Source organism: Sardina pilchardus, chromosome 4, assembly GCF_963854185.1.
Source record: "Sardina pilchardus chromosome 4, fSarPil1.1, whole genome shotgun sequence".
Classification (NCBI taxonomy): domain Eukaryota; kingdom Metazoa; phylum Chordata; class Actinopteri; order Clupeiformes; family Clupeidae; genus Sardina; species Sardina pilchardus.
In genome coordinates this window covers 14,595,265-14,606,069 of record NC_084997.1, presented here as the reverse complement: position 1 = coordinate 14,606,069, position 10,805 = coordinate 14,595,265, and the positions used below count along the sequence as shown (strand labels likewise).

At 39.9% G+C, this 10,805-nt stretch overlaps 1 protein-coding gene across 7 annotated transcripts in view; it reads left to right on the top strand.

Moving 5' to 3' along the window:
• caska (calcium/calmodulin-dependent serine protein kinase a) overlaps window positions 1–10,805 on the top strand; it is a 194,653-nt gene that overhangs the window by 117,179 nt on the left and 66,669 nt on the right. The window lies entirely within an intron of this gene.

The following is a 10,805-nucleotide window of genomic DNA, read 5'->3' as shown; positions in this document are numbered from 1 at the left end:
TGAATGCATGAATGAAGGAATGAATGAACTCAACTGACAACTGGTGAATAGAAGGATAAAGGTATGACTTGCTGTTGGCACACAGAAGTTTATTTTTGTATTCCAGGGAACAGTAGCCTAATTGGTCTTTGAAGGTCTTTGCAGTAGGCTCTCCTCCCAGTTGGCTGTTTAAACTCCATCTGACGGAGTGGTGCTCTACTGAACTTCCAAAATGGCTCCAAAAATGAACAACTAAATCTCAGTTGTTGAACACGTGGGAGAGAATCCAGTACTTTGCTTAGACCTGATTAGACATTACAGCTGCCCCACAAACCAAATGAGCTGATCTGTGCAGCTCTAAATGTCATTGCCACAACGAAGAAAGGAGAGGAGGTCAGGAAGGTGCGATGCCCTCTCTGCTCTCAGGGTTATGGCTATTTGACACCTTTGTCCAAAGTGACATACAAATAAAAACAGTACAATAATTGATTCAACAGTGAAGAACTAAAAAAAGAAGTTGGTCAGACTACAGATAGGGAGAATAGCAATATAAGCAATAAACAATATCAATTCAACCAATAATCTAATGAAAACAAACAATGCATGTTTCATCATGTTTCACTTTCTGACTTTTAGTCACCCTTGGTTTAGCGGGTTGGTGGAGATCAGATGTTTATATCTGTAATGTACCACTATGCCTTATCGTATTTTGGTTTGAATTGAAAGCGGCATACTTTAGCTTAGAATATTCAACCGGCACGGCAGACTATGCCGCCAAATATACTTTACTGACTACTGCCATAATGTGCTCTGCAGCTCTAACCATGGAACATACTGACAATCATGAAGCTAAATCCGTAGATACAGGAAGTAACACTTCTGAAATGAAAGGTAGATAAATATGGTGCTGTTAGAAGCTACAGCAGAGCAGAGGCATCATGTTACTTCTTCGTACTGACAATATAATAACATTCAGTATCACCATCCTCAGCCCCATCGTAAAAACTGATCACTGATCTTTCTCATTAATCTGATGGCAATTTCACGTCACTTTGTTTGCTGTCCATATGCACCAAGCCTGATATTATTATTGCAACCATACTGTATATTCACACACATTCACTGATGCACTATATGGATCAAAGTATTGGAACACACCAGGCCATTACATCCAACAGAACTTTAATGACGTCCCATTCTAAAATCGAACTGCTTCCACTCTTGTGGGAAGGCTTCCCTCAAGACTGTGTGGAGTGTGTTGGTGTTTTTTTTTTTTTGGAGATTTATCCAGAAGAACATTCGTTAGGTCAAGCCTGGATAGCAATCTGCATTAGTTCATCCCTAAGGCATTTGATGGAGTAGAGTTCTGGATTCTGTGCTGTCTTAATAGACCTCACTTTGTGCATCCTAGGATGGTACCAAAGATTGTCTAGTTACCAAGATGAATCATAAAGGGATTTGCCAATCCAACAAAATGGCACCTATTTCTGGACTCCTAAATACTGTAGGCGTGTTCATTACGTCAAACATAAACTTTTCTCTGAATAAGCAATAAGAGAATATAAATATCATTTTTGAATATAATGTGTACTGTTTTATTGTCATTGTGTGTGATGCCAATGAAGCACTCTTTCGGACACCGGATAAATAATTAGACTTTGGAGTTAGGACCTACCTACTACCTAAGCTACTTCCAGACTCCTCACATGAAATGACCCTCTTACAGTATGAATAGTCTCGCTTTATAAACCGTCTCTGACTGTACTCCGCTTGGATTCGCTGTGCACTTCAGAATGGCCCACTCTTTCACACAAATGTTTGTGAATGCAGACTGCATGACTCGGTACTTGACTTTATATATCTGTGGCAATGGGTCTGAATGAAACACATGGACTCTAAGTGTCAACATACTTTTGTCTGACTAGTGTACATCATTTTAACTCTCTAAATTGTACATAATCTTGCCCTGCAAAGACCAAAGCTACAAACGAAAATGTTACATTCTGTCTTTTTTGACATGACTGTTAACACTGACACTCTATATGTCGCAGACACACCATAGATAGGCATTTATTGATCCTTTTGGAAATTCTTTTTGCACTATACATCTCATCTGACAGACAGACAGTAACAAGGTCACTAACCCTTCACCCCCACAGTCAAAATAGTATAACAATGGCGAGAAAGAAAGACTCTGAGAGAGAGAGAGAGAGAGAGAGAGAGAGAGAGAGAGAGAGGCACAGACACAGAAAGAGAGAGAGAGACAGGAAGAGAGAGACCGAGAGAGACGGGGCCCCAAATACCGTCTGACCCTTTACTCAGGGAGTCTGAGTATCCGCACGACGGTGTGTGTCAGCAGACTTGTCTGACACACACACACACACACACACACACACACACACACAGACACACACAAACATGCACATGCTTGCACGCTTGCATGCATGCACACACAAGTCTGCACACACTCTACGACAGAGACATGCACTGTACTGCGGCAAGGTATGAGAACAAATAGAAGGCCAACCCCAAAAACCGTCCTCTGTGAATACAAATATAGTAGGCTATATTGTTTTACGAGATTGTTGCTCGTCATCATCCAAGACTAGTCTACAAAACAAAGGCACAGCTGAACTTCTTTAAAGCAGGATCTTCTGCACGGAATGAAAGTGCCGTTGTGGTTTGACTTATGAACAGTGAAACTGAGGAGCCATACATGTATGTCATGTAGGGATGCAACGGTACAGTATAGCCACGGTTCGGTTTGTATCACGGTTTTTGGCCCACGGTAACGGTTCGGTCTCAATATATCAATATTATCTTGGCTCTAGCATACAGGAGGTTATTTTTGCCTTTTCTATTTCAAATCAACAATGTGCTTCTACTTACACTTGCAGAGAAAATATTAAATGCATAGCCAGACACAGATGAAGCAGAATCACAAAAATGTATTATAAGAAAAGAACGTCAATGCCTTCTGTCATAAACAGACATTATTATCCATAGTGAAGTGCAGCATAAAGTAATGTGTAATTATTTATTTAATAAACTCACTGTTCTTCAAACATTTAAAGAAAATACTTAACTGTTAGGCCTATACACCCTCAAAAAAGTAGTGAACAATTCTGAACATCTTCTCAAAATAATTGGTGAGGTAGTAGGCTATTATGTGTAGTTTCAAATGGATATTTGATTTGGGAGTGCCTGCCCTGTCCTCTGTTATGAACGTAAAACATGTAAACATAGACAAACGTGCAGTGCAGCATTAAAAATATTAGAACAATGAAATGAACGTTATAGGGCTCGGGATCATGACGTGAAAACTCCGCGGGCACAGCCTTGGCAGCCTCACTCCTTAGTTTACTATGTAGCCTATTATGGATTTACTCCCGCCTATTAGTGTGTTCCTGTTACTTAGTTTTTGCCTTCTTGGTCGTATGTTGCTGTATAGTGGGGTGTAACAGCGCAACCAACGATCGCAAGAGGAAAAGAATCGCTAATACTATATTTCTGCTTCTTGTCTTCTGCATCTGAGTGAATGGATATTACGTTCGGTGCGCTACCAACTTGACGGCAATATTCCTAGAATGCAAGGCGTGTGCCCGAGCCCTATTGCAACCTGTTGTCTTACAGAACATACAGCCCTTTTGTAATATTAGGTTGCATAAAATGTAAACTTTAAAAGTCACTTTCAACTTCTCCCTTACACACTTCGTACAGTTCAGGAATCTTACTGCTGAAAGGCTGCAGCAATGGATGGTTGGGTTTTCGGTGGCAAACTAGCTCTCCGTGCTGCTCCACTTAAGGTTACAGCCAGGTGATGATGGCGCAAGTGGGCCGACATGTTGGATGTGTTACCTTTATTAGGTGATCGTTGTGAAGCAGACAGTGCTTGCACACTGTGCTTTGTTTACTGACAGTCTTTTTGCCTTGTTCGTACATCAAATGTCGCCATGATCATGCAGCCGCCGGTAAAGTTTGTTTCTTCTCACATGACTCCTTCATTTGCATTTCAACGCGCTTATTGGGTGTTGGGAAATTCAGTAAAATTCTGATTGGTTGTTGCAAGGTTGACGAGAGGCAAGCTGAACAGTCAGAGAAAACGCATCCCCCGGGTCCTAAACACTCCTTTCTATCGCTCCCAGGCTACGCGCGTGCAATAACCTTGTATTAAATAAAAAGTTTAATGTCGCGTATACCGAAATATTGCGGTTTAGGTGAGTCTATTGAACCGAACTGGCCAAACCGAACGGTTCAATAAATTATTGAAAACCGTTGCATCCCTAATGTCATGTGTGGTGCATTTTTGTAGGCTGGTGTACAGAATATTCGCTTCACAGAATTTTTCTGAGAGAGGTGATGATAGATTGAGTCAAAAAATGCACACAGTTTGGCTAGTGTATGGACTGTACACTTTACTTTGGGGCAATTCCATGGAAAATTCAAATTAAATGCCTTGGTATTTGTGTGATGTGAATGATAACATTATTTTGTGCATTGTACATTCTTCAGGCAAAAAATAGCAAATGGTCAAATGTCATGTCACACCATACTATACAATCACCTTTTATTGTCGTTATGGACGTGGCAAAAAGCTTAATTTTCTGTGGAATTGCACTTTGCTTATTTTAAATCCACACCTCAAATTGTGTTCAAATGACATCATGGTCAAAAACATTTTGGAGTGTTGATATCATGTTTTGGACCCAAATTTGCAAATCAGTAGTACTGTAGCCTGTGTGTGACTTGTGATGGAAAGGCCTTTGTGGCTGTGGCCAGATCATGTGTGAAAGTGGTCTTTGGATACAGTGCCTAAAAAAGTATTCACCTCCCCCCTTGGGTATTTTCACTTTTGCTGCTTTTATAAATTGAATCTTGATCCATTTTATTTGAATAATGTCAAAGTGAAAGCAGATTTCTACAAAGTGAATTATTGTAATTTATTAAAGCAATAAAAGGGTCCATTTTGAAGGGAGTGAATACTTTTTATATGCACTGTATACCGTGTGTGTGGCTGGACATGTTCTGAAGTGAGTCAGTCGAAATGTTTAGATCTCGTTATGACTGACAAACAACAGCAGCGATGTTGGTGAGGGGCTGCTACCCCGGGTTAATGGTTTGTTTACAGAGCTCTCAGTTCTGTTTTCAGGCAGCTTGGATAACACGTTGGCCTTTCTAATTTGACCAAACAAAACACTTTTGGTGAAATGTGTTAAGTGGTTGCGCTCCAAACTGACAATCAACATGACATTTCCATACGATGATGAACAGAAACCCAATGGGAGTTAGAGAAGTGTATCACATTTCAAAAATAGAAGCTTGTTCATTTTGTGTGTGTGTGTGTGTGTGTGTGTGTGTGTGTGTGTGTGCACGTGTGTGTGTGTGTGTGTGTGTGTGTGTGTGTGTGTGTGTGTGTGTGTGCACGTGTATCATTTATGCACATGTTGATACTGTGCTATTAAGACCTTGTGGAGTAAGATGAATAGAACTCGGTCTGATACCTATGTCAGCCTACAGTATGTGGGTAGGTTTTCTGTAAGCCTGCGGTCTGAAAGCGATGTGTTTGTTTACATGGTTGCTCTGAGACAGCGATGCTTAGAGGTGGTTAAAGACATCGTATCATTTCATGTTGACTGGAAATGAAAGAAGAAGAAAAACACTTCTGAAAGGATTATATAAAAGCTATCTTTAACCCGAGCAGGTTAGCAATACGCTCGCTGGTGCAGAAATGCAAATTGAATTGGCATTTGTTGATTTGCTTACGCATTCGTCGGAGCAAGTGGTGCATTTGAGGACAGGAATGTTCACAAAGCAGGATTACTGTAGTTGAGCACATGTGGCCCACAGCTAATATGTCCGCTGTCAGAGTGTCGCCCCTCTCATGGAAAAACACCTTTATCTTTTATTAGCTCCATTGATTGTCATTTCCCTGTTAGCCTGTTCGAGGTCAGCTCTGTGGGTGGCCAGGCAGGCAGTGAGTTCTATAAATTAATTTGCACGTCTGCATAGCCTGAGCTACAGTACTGTACATGCCGTTCGCTAGTGTGATGGAACTGGTCGACAGCGGCTCAGATAGCCTATACTTTGAGGCTGTCTGAAAAAACGAACTGGACCATCGATGGGGGAAATACTGACAGAAATAGACGGCCGCTCAAATTAGGCTGTCAGAGTTCAGAGTCCCTGCAGCAGTGAGAGATGGGAAGTGTCCCTAATGACCCTAATGGATACCCGACTCTACTGGACACTACAATCCGTGAGTGTGCCTGACGAACAGAAGGTGGAACAGCACGGAGGGCAAGAGACAGGGCCATGAGGAACTGCTGTCACCGCCGTCACTGACCAAAAGGCCACCCAGAACAGGAAGTCACAGGTCAGGAGGTGCCATCACGCCACGTCAACAGAGAGCGTCCAACCTTGCGCCATGACAACCACCCCACTTCTCTGTGAAAAGCCCCAGCAGACTTTGAGAAGGACATGGTAGACTAGACTAGAGCATCAACTCACACGGGGTTGCACAATGAAGTTTACCAAACAAACAGTGTCTGGTTGGCAGACGGAGACATGCGGCTTAAACCACCAGAGCTTTGTAGGTGATTTTGTATATCATGCAATTTAGACAAACGGACAGACGATTCATGATTGTCCTTGTAGTTCTCAAAATCATCCATGCTAATGTAACTAAAGAAGGGGAAATAGTGTAGTTGTATAGCATTGCTTGTGCTACCATTGATGGAAGGGAAATTTACTTGAATATTATGACAAAGCACACAATTGGAAGCAAAATTAGGAAATTGTGTTCATTTACTGTAAGCTGTTCCCATTTTCTCTTGTCAGTCTTAAACCGTGATATTGACGCACAAGAAACGTACTATTAATACTGCAACACTTTGTCAGTGCTCTTCCAGTGAAACATGAAGTAGAGAGAGAAGTCACAGACACTAACAAACAGGTCTTGTGAAAAGAAGACCTTATCAGCAGTGGTACTCTTTGTAACACATGCATACACACACACATCATTTCCTTTTCAAATGAATGCTTTGAGAGTCCTACTGTGCAACTTAGTACAACACAAAGCATCTCTAGGTCTCCAGGTCATAGTAGTACATTTTTGAACAGTGCTAAGATTAATGATACATTTGGAATAGGATTTAGCCAAGTGTAGCAAATGTCACCTACAGTACCTTCCATAATTATTGGTCTAAAAATGCCACCACTGAAAACAGGTATACAAAATAACCTTTTGGTGATTTACTCACAATAAAAACAATGAGGGAAAACCAAGCAAATGTATTATCAAAAACACATTACTCACAATTATTGGCAGCCCTGGAAAATCTTATATTCAAAATGTAACTGAAGCATTTATATTCAACCTCTGTAAGTTATTCAGAGTGTCTGTGAACTTTCAGAGGTACAGTAGCTCATGGCTTTATTTTTCACTGAGGTATGAAAATGACACAGAGATTGAAAGTCCCCCAAAAAATCTTCAAAAGTGATCTCACTGCTAATAGATTTTTTAGAGGGCATGCCAGGTAAAAGCCTTAACAGTCATTTAATTGCATATGTACACGGCCGGAGTTACTGAATGGTACAGTGTCTTGATATCAGTGGTCTGATATTGTGGTCTATTATCAGATGAAATTAGAAATTGCGCTCTTTGACAACAAACACTTTAGGTGGGTTTGGTGTACTAAGATAGACTATAATGAAAAGAACCCCATGCCTAATGACAATTGTGGTGGAGGGGCTGTGCTTTTGTGGGGCTGTTTTAATTCCCAAAGGCCTTGGGAACCTTATTAAGGTGCATGAATCCCAAGAAACATTTTCAATGGAAATCTGTCAATCTCTGCCAAGACACTAAAAGTGGGTAATGATTGGATCATTTATCAGGTCAATTAACTAAAACAAACGTCCAGATCAGAACAAAAAATGGTTTACTGAACACAAAATCAAGCTTCTGTCATTGCCATTCAGTCCCCTGATCTAAATTCCATAGACAAACAGTGGGGTGAATCAAGGAGGAGAATGCACAAGTGTGTACTTATGAATCTGTACAATCTAAGAAGATTTTGTTAGATGAATGGTCTTAAATCCCTTGGTTTGTATTCCTCAACTTTATGGGGTGTACAGGAAAATAGTACAAGCAGGGGTGACAATAATTGTTGATTAGAAATATATATATATTTTATGAGATTTATCTTTTTCACATAATACATTTTCTTCACTTCAAGGTTGTATTTTTTCTCATTGTTTCCATTGTGAGATTACATAAATCTAAAGATTATTAAAGAGTATTTTGTACACCTGTTTTTAGTCAACTTTACCAAAGGTGCCAAGAATTGTGGAGGGTGCTGTAAATTCACGTTTTAAATCAGACATCAGCATTCAAACTAAAGAAAAGGAAGGCTGTCAGCCCAATTTATGTACTGATGCTGATATTTACAGCAGTTGTAGCTTTTTGCATCCTCTGTCTTCAGATATGTCCATAGTGTTTTGGTAACAGCGCTTAATGCAAGAAAACAAAATGGCCCATTCTCTTTCAAGTCTTTCGGATCACCAAAGTAGATAAACTTGGACTGCATTGTGTCAACAGACTCAGTGTTGCCCTATATGTGTAATTTGTGAGTATAATGTGGGCAATTTAAGCATGTTATGCAGGAGCATTTGCAGTAAAAACAGCATCATGTAGTATGCACTGTCTCACTAAACTCAATTAACCTTCAGGCAGGGGGTTCCACATTGCACTGTATAGTCTTGCATATTTGGAGGCCATGCTATAGGGTGTAAACACATTAAATGTGAGCGCTCTCTTTTTCTCTCTTTCTCTCTCCCTCTATCTCTCCCTTGCACTCACTCTTTCTCTCTCTCTCACGTCTATTGGCATCTTTAATGAGCTAGAACAATTGGACGAATGATCAGAATTACCACACTAATCGGCCTCTAAGTGGCTAATGGGTGGTGTGTTTAGGCAAACTGAGGGATAAGTGTTTTTTACGATCCCCTATCATTCCGAGTTTCATCAAAGAAGGATATTGTTTTTTAATAGTGCTAAGCGCTCAGTCAAAATGCGTGTCCACTGTACAGTAAGCATATTGCCTGACGATGCATCCCCTCGCTGCTGGTGTGAAGAGTACTGTATGTCTGACTTAACACCCCTATTGCTGCTGGTGGCTTTCAACATTGTGTGTGAAAAGTGTGAACACTTGAGCAGAAGCCACAAAGCATCAGCATGTGTCATTGTCATATAGATGCTTTGCTAAAGATTGTGAATGTTCTGTAGATAGGAGGTCAGGGGTTGTGCAATAGCAGGTTCTGGTAAGTTCTCACAACGCATAAGCGGAGTAGTTTTATTTTAAATCTGAAACTCGTGTAATTCTCTTGTTGAAAACATTGATACACAATATTTGTGTGTTATATGTTATATTAAAAGAAATGCATAGTGAACATGAAGAGCACAGACACTTATTAGAGTCAAAGCTTTTCGTTGATACTTTTATAGTCTTGTACTTAACCTCATGGTGCACTGTCTCACTGAGCACACCTTTACATTCTCCAGTCAAACGCACAAAGAAGAGAAGTGTTGTTCCCATATTCCCTGCTCCAGTAACTCAACTGGCAGGGACAAGGGGCTCTTCTTCTGTCCGCATTTTTTTCTAGAGCGTGGCATTGTGGGTAAATATTCCCGTGCCTCATTAATTCCACTATGGGGCGGCAGTGGCTCAGGAGGTTGCCAGTTCGAGCCCGTCCTGACCCTGTCGAGGTGTCCTTGAACAAGGCACTGAACCCCCAAACTGCTCCCAATTTTTTAGGTTGGCGCCTTGCAAGGGGTGGGGGGATTGTTTGTGTGAGTAACCTACACATTGCTCATCTTGTGCTAGATCATATTCCTGAATCTCAATACTCAATATTGTGATCACTAAGTCAGCACCAGCCAGAGGCTACATTCATTGATTTGCACTTTTAAGAAGATTAAACTTTAAAAAAATACAGACCTATAAAGTATTTTGACACAAAATGCAAAGACATTTTCTTCAACCCAATCAAATACAAATTACAAAATACTAAAAGATTATACAAATATGAATATATGTATCATAAATACTTAAAAAAAAAACATTTTGATATTGATTTTTGATAATGTTTTTTCTTAATGGTTTTATATCTGAAAAATGTTCAGGTCTCCAACTGTTTAAGTTTGCCTATTTTCATGCCTTTATGAAGGAATTGGACCTAATTTATGTAAATTATAACATATCCCCTGTTCTATGAAAGTTCAGTAAAACTGCCAAAGTTACAGTGTTTGGCCATTGACCAATACACACATAATTCCAATTTTGACAATGTACTACCACTTGAATTTTCATGTACTTTTGATATGTGATATGGGAAGGTTTCATGAACTGAATGCAACAAAACACACTCAACTTACTGGGTGGATATTTGGTTGTGTGGGTGGGAAATGTACAAGTCTATTTCCATCAAAGGAGTATTCATAATGAAAGATACACCACACATAGATGGATTTTTCATGGGGGTATTTAGAAATACATGCATAAATAAGCATTGGTCTTATCTATGGTATCAGGCACAATGATTTTATACTACGCAATACTTAATATTAGAGGTGTGAATCTTCACTGATCTCTCGATTTGATTATGATTATCATGTCAGCGATTCAATTTGATTCCGTATTGCATCACGATGCGTGAAATACATTTTTCTATTAAAGCCATGTTGGATATTTGACTTTACAGAATGCACAAAGATACTGTATAGTTAAATGTAATACAGTTTTTTATGTTAATCCATATGGTTATGTTTTCAT